Genomic DNA, 19,655 nt, shown 5'->3' with positions numbered 1-19,655 from the left:
ACGCAAAATGGTTTCATTTTATTTATGATTTTTTTTCGTTTAGAAATTAATAAGAGTAATCGCTATTTAAATGTTGTGTATTATTTGCATGTGCGACGTGTATGAAATAATTTTTATTTATCGATGATTTTTGAGCAGTGTGAGTGTGAGATGGTCTCCCCCGCTAATTTTTCTTTCGTATGGTTTTTTTATATTTATTATTTGGTTTTGGCCTGTGATTATAAATATAGGTTAGCTAAAATTTGATTATGACTAGGGCAGTGAAGTTATTGCATTAAAAAAATTAAAATACCTAAATATAAATATGTTAACTAGTTTATAGCTGTATAGTCATATTTGTAGGTACTTAGTGAATTTTGTACACTGCGCTACTTAACTTAATTTTAGATTCTGAGCGGAGCGAATGATGTGTGTTTTTTTATTTTTTTATTTTTGTGTCTGTCATCACCTTTTAGGACAGTAAAAATGCTTAGATTTTCTTAAAATCACTTTACTGATAGGAAAGTGAATCTAGTAAGTACGTTGGGGGTCAAAAGTAAAAACTTCTCAGTAGTTTTCAAAAGCGACGTGAAAAACAAAAGAAAAATTAAGGAAAAACAGGAATTTTTACGCAAAATCTGTTTTCGAGAAAATCGATTTTGGTTTTTGGTGCAACTCTAAAACAAATGACCGTACATGAAATTTCGACTGAATGTTTATATTAGCATTTTCTATACACCATAACATTTTCCAAATATTTTGACTTATTTTGAGCTGTTTACGGACATTTTCAGTTTTCCATTTTTTTTTTTTTAGTTTTTTTTTATAAATATCAATAAAATTTTATTTGTTGATTAAAAAAGTGTGAAAAATTAATGCAAGGCTCCTGATATATCGTTACAATAACAGTTGAAAAATATTAAAAATACATAGGCACAATTTTTTTTAAGCATTTAAAGATCAAATTTTTTCAAAATTTATCACATTTAAAATTTAATAATTATTTTGTAGTTAAAAATTTATAAATGTTTAACTTTTATAGCTATAAGGAAAATTTAAAACAAGATTTCACGTAAATAGGTTAAATATAAATTACTTTATTCACAATAATATCATCAAATTTCAAATATACTTAGTAATATCATAAACTGACTGACTGTTTTCGCTCAAAATCGTTTTTCTTATACAATGATACTATATCATTGAATTCAAATACTGTGCAGCAGAGCGACATCCACTTACCCACATTTTTATTTTATAATACATAAATATTCTCAGAATTAGACAACAATTATGAAAAACAATTAAAATGGCACTAAAATAAAAATAATTGTATTTAAATTAATATTTAAGCGAAACACATTTTAGGTAAACATTTAGAAAATCGATGAAAATGCATTAACTTCAGTGCCTTAATAGAACGCCACGCACCCAAATTTGCAGTAGCTTTTAGTCTTACAAGTGCGTAACATTAGTACTAACATGGCAAATTTACACTCGGACAGTAATTTGTTGTTTAAAAATATTATTATAACATTAAAGTGATTATACTAATATATTATTCTTAATTATTATAATATTATCATTATAAAATTCTACCAATTCGTCTTTAGCTTTGTTAGTTTAAAAATTAGAGCAAATCAATCTATTTAGAAATTTAATGATATGTCGTATGTCTGTATTTTACGATAATTCAGTTTATGGCGATTGGCGAGTAGGTAATAAGAATTTTTTAATTGCGCCATGTTAAATACCTACTCAAAACTTGGTGAAAATTGAATTATGTATCGTAAAAAACCCGACTTACGAACACACATAATAAATACTCTAAGAACGACTTACCATTAAGTTTCATAATAGGTAGGATTCACTCTAATTTGTGAACTAACGAAGCTAAACGTGAACTACTGAACATGCATTTCCATGTTATAGGTACGCACTTGAGTGCACTTATTGTAAGACGGAGACAACAAAATGCGGGTGTGGCGACTTCTTATAATTATCACTGTTTTCAAACATCGTTCAAGGCATTTAGAAAACTATAAAAAATGGTCAACTCTATATTGAGTCATAAAATAATTTTGTATTTACCGTAATTATGCTGACTGCGTTCAATGAAACTCTTAATCTTTTGATCAGTTTTTAAAATATTATATTCCCGAGTTCATGATTGATTTTGCTTTTATCTGCTTCACTTAAATATTTTGGTTCCGTAGTTTATTATTTATAAATAAACCTATAAATGTAAATATATTACTGAGACAACATTTTTCATACAATTCTAATCGCAGAGTAGGAAAACTGTAATAACGAAAGGAATTATTATAAATAGGCTAATAAATAAATATAACACATACAACACACAAACAATAATGACACATAAACATAATTACACATGTATACACGCTGCACTTATCCACTCGATATACTCTATACTTACCTACTGTAACATCAATATGTATAACGTCCCTCCGTACATGCGTGTTGTGTGAATAACATATTATATAATATGTTCATGCATGTGAGTTCCATGGCTAAATATTTATATTCATGTGTTATTCATAATCATTATACTATATTAGGAAATTATTTGGAACACACATTTTTAATTTTGATCATGATGCACGATAATGTGTACAAAACAAAATCGATCCAATGCATTGAAATGCGGCGATGTTATTAATAATTTATCCAACTTTGGTATCACCCTATATAATTATTATTATATTTTGGTCATTGTGACCTACTATAGTAGGCTGGGGCCCGGGGTCCTGGACCCGTGTGTTTGACACACGCAACACACCCGGTTATATTGTGGCACTGCACTGAGCTAAAAAATGCCCGATTAGTTAAATAATTCACACGTTACACATAATATAGAACATAGGTCATAGCCTAGAATTTAAAGTGATACTACACAGGCCATTTTTTAAATTGTAAAGTAGGTTGAACCACTAATGTTCATAAAAAAAAAAATACAAAGAAAATCATAATTGATAGTGAAAATGGAGGCTCCAATTAAAAATAAAAAGAATTTAGTACTACGCTGCAGGTAGAGTTGGGTACTGACGATCTCGAGCGCGTGCGTAGGTATATTTACGAATAAATAACCCGTGGAGCGCAATAATTATTAAATTCGGAATTGTGCACCTATGCAACTACTTTGTAAAAAAATTAGAACGAATTGACCTCTTATAAAATCTAAAGGTAAGATTATCATCTAGACAACCTCATGGGCTTTTTATTATATTTTTAGTTTAACGCGAGTTATGAATTTTAATATTTTAAAATTGTAATTTTTTTATACATTTTAAAATACTCACAACTCGCTTTAAAATTAAAATATACTAAAAAGCTCATGAGGTTGTCTAGATAATAATCTTACCTTTAGATTTTATAAGAGGTCAATTCACTCTAATTTTTAAATTAACGGAGCTACACGTGTTTTGCTGAGCGTAAAATTTGCTACGTTACGCACTTGTAAGACGGAGACAACACATGCGGGTATAACGTCCTCTTAAGGTTATTTCTTATCACTGCGCTGGTATAATAATTAATATTACTTACATGAAGTCGCAGAATTCAGTTTTGATGTAGTTATTTAAATTCGAACCTATAATATCTACGTGATTGTGGATTTGTTATAACTATATAACCATGAATAATCGGTATACGGGTGTATGCAACATAGTGTCCACTTGGTGACAGTCTGTCAACATCGTCGTATAATCGTTATCTTGGCAGTTTATGCAGACAAAAAGTAACTAGCGAACTGATTTTGTTGAATCTTTTAATGCATTTATCATGACACGGTTCAGCCACGCAGAAATCGGTGCTGGTTGGCGGTTGCATCTTACATAATTAAAGGTTAAATGTATGTGAACAGGAAATGTATAGACATGACTCAATATGAATTATGATCTTGTTTGTACATTTACTAAGCAAAAACATACAAATCATAAAAGTATGGAGCGCTTACTAAATTGAAGTTGTACAACTTCAACAAGTACCTACTATATAGGTAGTGTATAAGGACATAATAAAGTATATAACCGAATAAAAATATATTTCTATGATTTTACATTTTAATATGTCTTACCTTATATAGGTAGGTACAAGAAATTTAAAATGCAATCAGTATTTAATTTAATTTTTGCACATCTGTGTATTAAAAAAAAAAAAAATGCTTTTTGACAACTAATATGGCGTTTACCATATTAATTCAAAATGATTTATGCGCCATATTATATTGTACGATCCCTGCGATACCTTCATGTACTATCTACTAAGTATACCAATTAATATGTACATATAATATAAGCTTCCCGCTTAAGTAACCGAGTAAGTATCTACTAAGACTAAACGTTACTATTCTGTCATTTACTGCAATAAATATTAAATACTAATCGAGTTCCACTGAGTATACATGTTTTATAATCGAAAACCACCTTTCGCCACATTGAAGATTTGAGAATGTTTTTCTGTTATAAAAAATCGTATTTTCAGACACGAATATAAACACATATAGGTGCATCATTGAAAACCGATATCGCTCCACTGAGAATCTAAAATATCTATTCGAAAACGATGAAAATGTTAAAAATGTTAAGTATAACAACAATAAAATATACACACTGTAATACTGTATAATATGTATACCTTTATAATATATAAGCTCAAGGCGGTCTTGATGACCCTATTTTCGACATCGTGGGTCGCATGGCTCGTTCGCACGCTATGCTCTTAAAGTTTCCACTTTATCAGATACAATGACGTTCGTTTTATTATATAGGTACCCTTAGATTGTAGCACGTTGATAGCGTTTAAATGTGACTATCGAGCGAATAAAAAATCGTTGTCGTTAGACGTTGGATATAGGTACGCGGGATTAACTGTTTTTTTATGGTTTTCGCATTATCTTGCTTGTAATCACGAGCATTATAATTAGGAATAAATGGAAATTAAAATATATACGTGTGTATTTCATTATAAATAATTAATATATACTAGGAGGTACCTACATATATTGTTAACGTTCGTAACAGGTAACAACCAAAAAACACGGTATCTCGACGAATTACGACTGATGGAAAATTTTGAAAAGTAGGTGAACGCTTATAGTAGGACAAAACACGATAAGCTGCAAGTGCACAAAATGTCATCGCGCGACGCCCGCTGGCCGCTGTTATAGGTACACCGACAACCAACTGGTGATATCATCTTTGATTTTAATGCGACAGTATTCGCTTTATAAAAAAAGGATTCTGAACCGTTTTTTTGATATCAACTTGGAAATAGTACAATGTTTTTGTCACAGCCAAAATACCGTCGACGTTTAGGTTTAACTCCGATTGGTTAGATACAGTTATTACGCTGTGCCTGAGGCCTCTAACCACCCAACACATTATAACCATGATATCATTCAATAACCATTGAGTCTTGACATTTGTACAGAAATTTTGTAAACGTGATGAGGTTTTTAAAATATTGTAGCTGTTTTTAAACGTACTATGAAGTTTTAGATTTTTTTTAGTTCTTTTTTCAAAAAAAAATTTGAAAATAAACCATTATTTTTAAAAGCGTTAAAAATTTAAAAATTTGACAAAATGTACGAATGATTGTATAGTTATATATACAATGTAGTGAAATTCACTTAATTTTAATACCTAAAACTTGAAAATGTAACAAAGGGTTGAAAAATAAAACTAAAAACCAGTTTGTAAGTATCAAAGTATCTATTGATGTAACTTAGATTAAAAATAGTCTATAGTGAGTCTATAGAGGACGATAATACAAACATTCGTACATTTATTCAGCAACTTGATACGCATTTATAAAATTAAGTATTGACTATAGAAAATTGCATGTATACTATAGAAAGATAACTATATTTAAATTTGGGTACCTATAATACACTTTATCTATCACGCTTTTTAGATTCTGAGCGGAGCGATGAATGTATTGGTTTTACAATGATGTGTTTTTTTTTTTAATTGTGTCTGTCATCACCTTTTAGGACAGAAAAAATGCTTAGATTTTCTTTAACAGTATTTTTTTCTGATAGGAAAGTGAATCTAGTTGGTACTTTGGGGGGTCAAAAGTAAAAAATGCCCAGTAGTTGTTGTAACTCTAAAACAAATTACCATAGATACATGTAATTTTTACTGAATGTTGATATTAGCATTTTTTATACTTGATAAAATTTCCAAATATTTTGACTCTTCGTGTTGTTAACGGAAATTTTCAATTTTTGGTCGCTTCGCTCGCATCAGATATTTAATCTAACGTCTTATAAATAAAATGTTTCGTACGAAAACGTATTTTTTGTTTGGTTGGGGGCTGGGGAAACAGCATATGAGGAAAGTGTTTTTTTTCGGTTGTAAGGGATTTTTGAAAAATTTCTCGTTAAGTCGTACAAATTCCGTACTAAATATCGGCATAGAAGTTTCACATAAATAAGTAGTTTTGGAAATAGGGAGGAGGGTGGAGAAACGTTTCTATAGCCCCCCACCCTATTTCTCGTATATTTTCGAAAAAATTTTGTACAAATTGAGGGTCTTATCGTACAAATTCGGACGAATTCTGTACTAAATATCGGCACAAAAAAATTGCAAAAACACAATATGGTAACACAATAAAAATTTAAAATACTATGTTAAAGATCCGTAAGCAAATTCTTGACTTGTCGTGGTATTATTATATTGTTAAAAATGACAGTAGGTAGGTAAGTAATAATAATTTATATAAAAAGATGAATAGTTTTAAATTCAAACTATTTGGTGAATATTTTATTCTGCAAAAAAACAATGTGTAGACCCGAGTGGGCCCTCCAACATAAACATAGACGGGGACCTACAGGGAAAATCCCTTTTTCCCTATGGGCCTATCCACCCCTGGGTTAGTATATGTGACCTATGGTTATACCTACCTACTTTAACTTTTGTTTATATTAATTTTTTTAATTAGTTGTCAAGAACTCAAGCAGCTAACTTAATATTTATTAAATGTTTTAATACATTTAGGACACTCTGGATTTTTGTAATTTATGATTCGAATAAAAGTAAACAATAAAATAATAATATGTACATTATTATAATTTAAATGTTACGGTTAACGAACTAAGTAATAAATTAATTCAACAAATAATCATTTCCATTTTATTTATTTTTAATTTGTTATTACGATATTATATTGTATTCATAATATAAACTAAACAATTCGAACCTTTTTATTACTGCAACAAATCAGATATAAAGATGAATGTTTTTATAACAGCTTTAAAGCCAATTTTAATGTTGTGCAAGATTGTAGGCATCATCAAAACATCGTATTATTTAGAATCAGCTAATGGATTATTGGTGAAAAATACAAACTCGAGATATCATTCGCTTTTTGAATTTTCAAAAACAGTTGTCTTGATGTTACTTACTTACTACAGTCACAGAAAATTCGACATTATCGATACATTGAATCTATATATATTTTGGACCGCCATTATTACATCAAGAATATCAGAAACCTGGATCATAAAGTATGATGAATATTTTAAATTGTTATTATATGAAAAGTTATTTTATTTTTGAATATGTAATAAAATCTCAACATTTATGTAATTATAATAACCTTATCATATCATAGGTGATAGTCGATAGGTAGAATGTATTGACCAATTTGAACTATTATCTTTTTTAAATTGTTTATGCAAGTTCATATGTTGGGTATTGCATAGGTATTATATGGCTGTGCCCCGAAGTTATATTCTTTTGGTCAATTGTTTTGTCTAAGAGCATTAGAAAAGTTTTATTTTTCAGATTAATATGTCTGGTTGTAAGAAAAAGTCGTAATTTTTTTTTGATAGCGGTTATTAAAATCAATGCGTTTAGTGTGTTTATAGATTGCCCATGTCAAGTAACGGTCTAAAATCATAGACCTGATAGTAATATTACGAGTTAAGCCTATTAATATAAATTTCACTATAGTAACACAGAAGACAGAACTCTATATAGAAATGACTAAAGTTCCTACATAACAGAGTCTGCGTATTTTTTTCTGGTCACGTGCCAACATTTTGTAATCAATGTTTAAAAAAAACCACGTGCCAGTAATAATATATGATCAATGATCATTAATAGGTTAGAACCTACCTAAATTTTTCTCAGTTATGGACGTCTTAAGAAAATTTGTACTGAAATTATTTTAATATCAGTAACGAATTTTTTTGGTCATAAAATATGTTAAATCACGGTTCACGAGCAACATTAACTGAAAGCAACACTGTACCTAGGATAGAAAGGTACAATCCACTCCTTTAGTCATGTTTGCAATAGATTACCTACACGTCGCACGGTAGACAATCCACCTTCACATCTTTCCACACTTAATTTTTCTTCTCCAATGTCTTTGTGAAAGCAGCACAATCTGTCATTTTGAAATGTAAAGTCAACATAGTAATAGACTCTAAATTTGTTGAGTGTTTTCACAATTGTCCATACCTACTTCTAAAACGTAAAGCGTTTCACGAACGCACAACATTAACACAAACCATGCGATTATAAAAAATATACAAATTGAAGCGAATCCCGGATAAACCCCCAAAACAGTGGGGTTGGATCACTAAAATGTACACTTTAGCAACATAATAGGTATACTAGCTAATACATCTTAAACGAATATATATTAAATGAACTAACAAAAAATAGTATAATCAATACATTTAGGAATAAACAACAGAACCAAATCAAACATTTACAATGTCAGTCACACAACAGAACGACCTAACCTACTTACTAGTTATCACCCACTCCTCTTGTCGTGTCCGCCACGGATCTAACCCGATTTGGTAGACAATCCACCTCCACACACATATATGATTATTAAATTATTAAAAGGCTCTCTAGAAATGACCACTGAACTAACGTTGGATCTATTAACTACTATAATATATTTCAGAAACATCTTATCAAATTACCGCAGAGAAAAAAGGTGAAAATAATTTACAATTATAAAACAAAAATAAATTGTACATTTCGAGTAAAAGATGAGGCAAGGCCCGGGATATATTTGAGTAGATTTTAGAATTTAGATAATGTTAGTACCTAAATTCCTAATGAGTAATAAGTAAATAATGATTACGAAACTCTTAATCAATTATTTCACATTCCACATACATAGAAACAATATGTTGTGTGTACATACCTTTTTGCCAATTACAATATAGAAATACCGGTAAAAACCGCAGTTAAGATTAATTTATGTTGATACGTCATCTCCATGATTATTTTTGGTTTTTTTCAGGTTGATTAATGGCATCATCGAATTTGATCAAAAACTGACATATCTCCCAAGGCGCTTACAGGTTCACCAGCGTCAGTTAAACAAACAACATTGGAATAGAATCTTTGTTTGTGCAACTTTGTATTACATAGCAATAACATTATTGTACATGTATTTATGGCCTGTAAAGATAATGGATATTACTATCGTCATTATATATTTTGTTCGCGTTCGTTTCATCGTAGACTTTACAGTGATTGTTTCTTCGCACTTTTATTTACAAAACTTAGAGTATAGATTCGAACTATTGAATGATTTCTGGAAATGCCTTCCAGCTGGATTGTTGGATGTTCCTGGTGAATGTTCACTCCATGATATAGCGATGATGGTGGATAACATACGATTGTTACACGCTGAACTATCTGACATATTAAGAATATTCAGTATGGGTTACGGACAAATGCTTTTGGGTTATTTTGTGCTCAATTACATCAATATATTGGTTCATCTTTTTTATACGATTTGCTTTAAATTTTCAATATCGGCAGACCGCAATGCAATGATGGAAAAGATCATAAAAGAATCTGTACTATTCATCTTTTATTTACAAAGTATAATTTTTACCATGTCCGTTTTAACTGCAGCCTCACGAGTAAATGATAAGGTAAAAACAATACACATATTTGAGTTATTAATCATAATAATTAATTATAATTGTTTTATTTTGTTATACATTTAATCATCATAACTGTTATATTTATGTATTGTTATATTTATTTTATCATTTAAATGTACAACTTTGATGCGATTATTATAAATTTTTATCTTGGTACCTTATATAAATATGATGTACTACTGTACTCAATATTTCAATCTCATAAAATCCCACGGTTGTTACCTAACTTAAATTTTACATTTACTTATTGTTTCTAATATAGTTATAACTATAATTCTTTTTTACTTTCCTAGGGATAAATATATATTTTTAATTCTGAGCTATGAATTTACTAGTTTTACAATAATGTGTATTTTTTTTGTCGGACGTCACCTTAGGAACAATAAAAAATGCTACGATTTACGACTTTGTGGATGGTATCCGTTCTCCAATTAGATGTTCAAATTTCCCAATAGTTCTCAAAATAATCTGAAAAAATTTAATATGCGTCTAGATTTAGACAAAATCAGTTTTTGATCAATCGGGCAATGTTTTTTTGTTGTAATAATTCTAAATTGAATAACTATATAGCAATTAGCCACTTGCAATTTTTACCAAATATTCACCAAGTATTTACCAAGTATTTACCCTAGTAAATCCCTGACTAGGGGGTCTGACGGTCTTGGACTAGGTATCTACTCCACACGTCTCAGTTTTGGACCTTAGTGGCAAAGTCTAGATCAGCGATCCAAACCTGACCAGTGACGATCTTAATATTGTTTAGTGTTTTAACTGTATTATACATGAATTGTACATTTATTTTACTTTATATTTTCAGAAAAGACAGATAATATCTTATTTACGGTTAACCAGGATTTCAAATTTATCCACTGCCTTAAAAATCCAGGTCATTAAATTAATTTAATTTCGATTTTAAACAATTTCTAGCCGGGGCAACATTGACATGGCCCTGACAACTAATTTATATTATACTGTATATTATAATAATTGATAACCACGATTTAGGGTATACAGGTTACTCAACGACCCAATGCATATACACAAGAAAAGTGATGAGCGAAAATGTTGGTCACAAACATGCTCCAAGCGTGATTAACATCGAAAAACAACGTACATTTTATATCTATATTGATATTTTTTGTAGTACCAAGAGAAATCACTATAATACAAAAGCGCTAACTGTAATTATTGCTATGACAAGATCGTTAACTTTTTGGGTACCAAAAAATAAGTTTCGTTGAGTAACCTGTACATCTCAAATCGTGATAATTACGTATGACTAATATTTTCTATTGGAAATATATTATACTAATTACTTTTGAATTAGATTAAAATGTTTATGAATCAAGTATCAGTTTTTGAATCAAACGAAATAACAGCTTATGGATTTTTCAGTATTAATTTGAATCTGGTTATGTCAGTAAGTATGTATGGTTATATAATAATAATAAGTCTTATTCAATAAAAAAAATTTTAAATGTAGACTATAATATCTACAAGCTGATTTATACCTATCTAGATTTAGAGTTTGATTATATTTAAAAAAAAAAAATACATCACCTAGGTACCTAATACCTATACAATTTTAAATGTACCTATGTATTTTTTTTTACAGATAATAATACTAATTATTTTTGGAATAGCAACATTAATACAAATGAAAGAACACCCATATATAATGCAAACAGTTAATGATACAAAGAATTTCTATCAACAGTTTAATATATCGGTGTAGTGTACTCGCTATGTGCACTGTTTACTATTATATTATTAATTATTATCGTACCTACTGGCGTTAAGCACACTACAGGGGGCTGGTTTATAATATTTGTTTAATATTTATCTTTTGAATAGAATATACTTTTTTTTACCAATGTTCGTATATTATGTACAATATATAGATATGGCCATATGGCTGACAAATAAAAAATAAGGAGGAGGCAGAATTTCCGTTGAGCTAAATAGAAGACCAGAGTGCCAAACCTTGTGAAAAGAGTAACTAATAAATATTATTAGTTAATATTTCGTTTGTAAAATTAACATATACAAATGTGTGATTGTAGATTAAAAATTTAATAACACACATTATGGTCTATACTAATATAGGTAGGTTTTTTTTATTAGATAAGATTACGAGTTTAGAATAAACTACCTAACCAAGTGCCCAATGGCTAGTAGTATAAAATGCAGGTGATATTGTGGCATATTGTGTTTAAATTGTTTAAAACACATATTTTTTTTTGTTTTTTTTCGTGGAATGGAAATACCCGAAATAGTATCCTATCAATGATAAAACGCTCTATAATTCAGAGCGACTTTCCCGTTTTCTTTCAAAATTGGAAAATTATACCAACCCTGGCGTATACCATGGCAACATGCATTTTTTTCAAGTACAGTATATTTATGCAGTACCTTATATAGTTTTTAAATTTTTATTTTTTTTAAACGAAGTTTTAATAAATTATCAATATCTTTAAAGGTATACTGGTTTAATATACTCATATTAGTATAGGTACTTACTTAGTATTCTATCGATTTTTTTGCACCTGCGATATTTTTATTTTATTAATTATAATTGATAGTAGCTACCTACTTAAATAGCATCTATATTCTATAAAGTATTATTAATAGTCTTTTTTTATAATGCTACCTATTCGCGTTACGATCGTGTCTCAGTCATTAGTCATTACTCTTATAAGTTCTTACCAATTACCATTACCTAGCAGTTTTTAGTTACGACCACCGATGTGCTATATGTGATATTCGTGTTGCAAAATATTTCTAAAAAATGTTTACTTAATCATGTTTCTATATATTATGCCCATAGTTTTATAAGTATTTACTATTTAACGACTGGTTGCAAAAATAATCTTGAACGGTCCGTTAAAAGTATAACAAGCTTTAGGCATGGGTAAGGAAGTACCTATACTAAAACAACAATAACTTATTAATTATTTTAAATTAATCAATAAAATATAATTGATAAACTAACCTGGGTAAGGTATAGAAACCTGGGACCACGGCTAAATAATGGGCTCAATGCTACGGAATTTTGTAGCGATACGCAGCAAAATTGTAAAACGACTATACCTATCTAAGGTCCACCGGAATTTAATATGGGAATATGAAATTTTTTTCTAGATGAGTTATACCTACGAAGTTCGAAAAACCGAACCAAACGAAAGTTTGAAATTTAATAATTAATTTAAACTCCAAAGAAATTTATGAACTCCAAAAATAAAATTCACAAACTAAATAATATGGTTTTTGTCTAACTTAGACTAACTGAGCAGAGATTTTGCCAATTTTCGTAATTTTAATGAATTTTGTCTACATTTTAACTTCAGAACTTTTTTAATTTCCAATAACAACAAGTTATGAGGAACGTTGTATTACAATTTCAAGTTTTTTGACCGTGCGTCCGTGCATAAAATATTTTAATTTGTATCATAACTTTACTATGACTTAAGAGTAACTGTATATTAGGTACTTCCATAATAAATAATAAGACATTGAGGCCGCTAAGTTTTGAAATTTCTCAATTAAATTTTAAAAATATCAGCACCACTGAATTATTTTAATTAAACATATCCTGAAATATCAACAACGACTGACGAGTACTATCAAAGTGATCCAAACGATATTTGTGACAAACTAAAATTATTATTACCATCGTCCATCACAAAAATTTAAAAATTAAAGATATAACTATAAAAGGTATCACGGCTGAAAATATTAATATTTATTCTAAACTTGTTACTATTCACCTCTAAATCCCCTATTCGCCCCATTTTACGGTACGTCGGTACTTATAAAAATATGAGATGCAAGACAGTCTTCGCTAAAATTGTTTTTTGTATGCAATGGTTTATCATTAAATTTTAATTTAACACATAGGTACCGACATGGTTACATCACAACAACTTACTGAAATACTGAATGACAAGGTACACTTGACACCTATTATAGGTTATGACTAATGTCCTATGAACTATACTGCGCCGCATAGTAATTATACCAACTCTAGCAGCTAACTTAATATTTATTAAATAATTTTAATTTTAATACATTTCGAACACTCGGTGTTTTTATAATTTATGATTCAAGTAAAAGTAAACAATAAAATAATAATATGTACAATATTATAATTTATATGTTACGGTTAACGAACTGACCTAATAAATTGATTAAACAAATAATCATTTCGTATCGATTTTATTTTTTTTTATTTTATTATTACGATATTATATTGTTCATAATATAAACTAAACAATTTGAACCTCTTTATTACTGCGACAAATCAGCAATAAAGATGAATGTTTTTATAACAGCTTTAAAGCCAATTTTAATGTTGTGCAAGATTGTAGGCATCATAAAAACATCGTATTATTTCGAATTAAATGGATTATTGGTCAAAAATACAAACTCAAGATATCACTCGCTTTTCGAATTTTCAAAAACATTTATCTTGTTGTTACTTACTTACTACTGTCACAGAAAATTCGAATTTCTCGAAACATTGATTCTATATCCATATTGGACCGTCATTATTACATCAAGAATATCAGAAACCTGGATCATAAGGTATGATGAATATTTTTAATTGTTATTATGTTGATGAACCCACGCGATTTGGTAGACAAATCACCTTTGCATACATATATGATTAAATCCAAATAATCCAATAGGTTCTCTAGAAATGACCACTGGACAAACCATGGATCTACTAAGTACTAATATATTTCATAAACATATTATCAAATTATCCGTAGAGAAAAAAGCTGAACATAATTTAGAATTATAAACAAACATAAATTAGACATTTAAAGCGAAAGATGCGGTAAGGCAAAGGAAATGCATGAGAAGATTTTAGAATTTAGATTAATGATGAAATACCTAAATACATAATGAGTAATAAGTAATAATGATTACGAAACTCCACATCAATTATTTCACTTTTACAGTTTTACATTACATAAAAACAATATGTACCGAGGACTGGAACCTTAAAGATTTTTACGGTTTTGGTTCCGATTCGGTTACCAGAAAAACTAAATTAGTAAGTAAGTTTCGGTTTACTTTCGGTTAAAAAAAAAAAATTAAGGTTTCGGTTCTTAAAAAATGAAAAATGTGTTAACTGTTATGGTTTTATATAAAGTAGACTGATGTAAAAAAATTTTAAAGTAAAAGTAGTAGTAAAAGTATTGGTTCCAGCAATGAACCAGTTTTTATATTAATTTAAATAAAGGTTCCGGTGAGGTTTCGGATTCCAATATGCAAAGGGTTCCGGTTCCAAAAACAGTTCTTTTCGGTAAGGTTCCAGTCCCTGATATGTACATACCCTTTGTCAATAAATTGCAATATAGAAATGCCAGCAAGAACCTTGGTGAAGACTAATTTAATATTCATTTTGATATACATTATCATGTATATTATTGGGGTTTTTTCAGGTTGATTAATGGCATTATCAAATTTGATCAAAAACTAACATCTCTACCAACGCACTTGCAGGTTCACCAGCGTCAGTTAAACAAACAACATTGGAATAGAATCTTTATTTGTGCAACTTTGTATTACATAGCAATAACATTATTGTACACGTATTTATGGCCTGTAAAGATAATGGATATTACTATCGTCATTGTATTTTTTGTTCGTGTTACTGTCATCGTTGAATTTACAGTGATTGTTTCTTCACACTTTTATTTACAAAACTTAGAGTATAGATTCGAACTATTAAATGATTTCTGGAAATGCCTTCCAGCTGGATTGTTGGATGTTCCTGGTGAATGTTCACCCCATGATATAGCGATGATGGTGGATAACATACGATTGTTACACGCTGAACTATCTGACATATTAAGAATATTCAGTATGGGTTACGGACAAATGCTTTTGAGTTACTTTGTGTTCAGTTACATAAATGTGATGGTTTGTCTTTTTTATGTAATATGCTTTAAATTTTCCACATCGTCAGAAGATAATGCAATGATGGAGAAGATCATGAAAGAATCTACACTATTAATTTATTTTTTTCAAAATATAATTTTTACTTTGTCCATTGTAACTGCTGCCTCGCGAGTTAATGCTAAGGTAAAAAAACAAATATTTTAGTTATTAATCTTAATAATTAATTATAACAGTTTGTTTATTATGTATTACATTTAACTATCATAACTTACTCTTATAACTATATTGTTATATTTTTTTTTTACCATTTAATTTAACAACTGTGATTTGATTATTTTAATTTTGATATACCTATAAATATAGTATACCAATATTTTAATCTCCTAAAATCCCACAATATTGTTAGTTGTTACCTAACATACAATTTTTTTTTAAATTTTGCGCAATGAGTTTAATAGTTTTACAGTGATCTCTGTTTTTTGTGTCTTACGTCACCTTTGGGAGCAATAAATAATGCTAAGAGGCCCTTGAACGTGGTAAAATTACCGCGGTGAAAAAAAAAAAGACTGTGAACATACAAATGTATACTACTGATGTTCAAAATTCCAAATACTTCTAAGAATATTTATGTTCTATTATTGATTCTTTAAAGGGTTAAAAAAAAATTTAAAAAAAGGAGAGTCACAATTTGAAAATGGTTGAAAACCACTGTCATACACTCTCAAGTTTGGATTGTGAGTTTTCGTATGCCGGGCAATGCTTGACAGCTTGGGGACTGTTTTCCCCATGATACAATAAAGAGCCCACAGGCATAATACATCTACACGGTTCAAAATTGTACGTTACCCTGGCTAGGTGGCCCGACGGTCTTGGACTGGATATCTACTCCACACATCTCAGTGACAACTTAGTAGAAAGTCTAACTTAGTGATCCAAACCTGTGATGTCAAACTAGTGACCATCTTAAATCTTAATATTGTTTAATGTTGTAATCGTATTATACATGCATATATTATTGTACATTTGTTTTACTTTATATTTTCAGAAAAGACAGATAATATCTTATTTACGGTTAACCAGGATTTCAAATGTATCAACTGCCTTAAAAAACCAGGTTATAAAATTAATTTTATTCTGATTTTAAACAATTTCTACTCGGGGCATAATTAACTATTGGCTCTGACTTTTTAATTCTCTTATACTGTGTATGGCATATGACTATTATTTTCTATTGAAAATGTATTATACTAATCAGTTTCATAATTACTTTTGAATTAGATTAAAATGTTTATGAATCAAGTATCAGTTTTTGAATCAGACGAAATGACAGCTTATGGATTTTTCAGTATCAATTTGAATCTGGTTATGTCAGTAAGTATGTATGGTTATCTAATAATTAGTCTTCTTCTATAAAAAAATTTAAAAATGTAGACTATAATATCTACAAGCTGATGTATACCTATCTAGAATTACGTTTATCCTATTCAGCACCTACCTATACAATTTAAAATGTACCTAATTATTTTATTTTACAGATAATAATATTAATTATTTCTGGAATAGCAACATTAATACAAATGAAAGAACACCCATATATAATGCAAACAATTAATTCTACAAAGAATTTCTATCAACAGTTTAATATATCGGTGTAGTGAACTAGCAACGTGCAGTGTTTAGAGTATTATAATATTATCGTACCTATTGACGTTATGCACACTACAGGGGGCTGGTTTATAATATTTGTTTAATATTTAACTTAGGAAAAAAATATTTAAATGCTTTAAGTAGATGGTCCACATTAAAATATGCTTTTATTATTATTTTAAGTGTTTTGTTTTTTTGTTTTAAAATAACCATTCTTCTTCTTCTTCTTTTGGCTTTACAATTCTTTAAGAATTTTGGCCGCCACCGTCACCGTTCTCCAATAATCACGATCCTGAACTCCATCTTCCCAATTTGTCACTTCCAATGTTTCTAAGTCCTTCCTTATTCCATCCATCCATCGCTTTCTAGGCCTCCCTCTTGGTCTTTTCCCTGTCGGTTGCCACTCCATTACTGCTCTCGTATTAGTGGTTTCTGTTTTCCGCATGGTATGACCAAACCATTTGAGTCTTTGACACTTAATGTGGCTTGTTAATAGTGGAACTTCAGTGATTTCTCTTAGTTCAGTATTTTTTCTTCTACGCCAATTATTTAGCTCGCTATCAAACACTGGACCACAAATCTTCCTCAGTATTTTATTTTCAAATACTAGCAGCCTTTTTTCTAATTGTTTGGTTGTGGGCCATATTTCACATCCATAGGTTACCATTGGTCTTATTATGGTCATGTACAGTCTGATCTTAGTTCTTCTGGAAAATAGTTTTGATTTGAAAAATGTATGTAATGCAAAATAAGCCCTTTCTGCCTTGCGTATACGACTTATAATTTCGGTACTCTAATCATTGTTGTTGGTAATCGTCGTTCCAAGGTATTTGAATTCTTTAACTTTCTCAAAGGTATAATCATTGATAACCACGTTTTCTTCCCCATTGGGGAGTAATTCCATTACTTTCGTTTTATCTTGGTTTATTTTTAACCCGACTGATTTAGCACCTTCTACGAGTGTGTTTATATTCTGTTCCACTATTTCCATACTATCACCAATTATGTTTAAATCGTCAGCAAATCCTAGTATATCAATTTGTGTGGTACCAATATTGGTTCCCAGGTTATTATTTTTTACACTACGTATTATTTTCTCTAATGCTATATTAAATAATAGTGGTGAGAGCGCGTCCCCTTGTTTCAACCCAGTTATGACTTCAAACTCTTCGGACAGCGTTTGGTCTACTCTCACTTGATATTTCGTGTCATTCATGCATGTCCTTGTTAGGGCGATAAGTTTTCTCGGGAAACCAAATTCTTGCATAATATTGTACAGACTATCACGGTGTATGCTATCGTATGCTTTTCTGAAATCGACAAACACTTGCCATATGTTTTGTCTAAATTCGAATTTTTTTTCAATTAATTGCCCTACTATTGTTAGTTGGTCAATTGTCGACTTACCCTTACAAAAGCCACTCTGGTATTCACCAATGCATTTGTCGGCTATTGGTTCAAGACGTTTTAGCAAAATCTTTGAGAATATTTTATATGCAGAGTTCAGTAAAGATATTCCTCTATAATTGCTGCAGTTGAGTTTGTCGCCTTTTTTATATAGTGGGATTATTATGGCTTTTTTCCAATCATTTGGCAGTACTTCTGTTTTCCATACTTCGCTACAGATTTCATGAATGATCTTATGTATTTCCTCGCCTCCGTATTTAATTAATTCTGCTGGTATCCCGTCAGATCCTGGAGATTTCCAATCTTTTAGACTTAAAATAACCATTATAGTTTTAAAATCAAAAAATATGTGAATATACGTAAACTCAATGAGGTGATTAAGACGTTCGTCAAATGGACGTATTCATTTCGACGTTAGACAATTTGGTCACTAAGTAATTTTGATCCGTGTTAATTAAACGCATATGACATAAATTGGACGCACCGTATCTCCGCATCCTTAAAATATTTTAACACCAAAAGTCCACATGGCATAAAACCGATATAATATAAAATTGATAACATATTATAGGTAATAACTAATAACCAATATATGAGACGAATACAAGCAGTTGGTCTTGTTCAAGAATATAAAAATTATTAAAAACAACGAATCCAACATAGGAAAATGGCTCAAACAATTATTTGGTCTTGTGTTTCTAGATCCTTACAAAGTTGAACTATGTTTTGAAAATGACTTTAAAAATGACCAACCCAAGGATGC

Source organism: Metopolophium dirhodum, chromosome 5 (genome assembly GCF_019925205.1).
Source record: "Metopolophium dirhodum isolate CAU chromosome 5, ASM1992520v1, whole genome shotgun sequence".
Taxonomy (NCBI): Eukaryota; Metazoa; Arthropoda; class Insecta; order Hemiptera; family Aphididae; genus Metopolophium; species Metopolophium dirhodum.
This window is presented reverse-complemented; position numbering follows the sequence as displayed.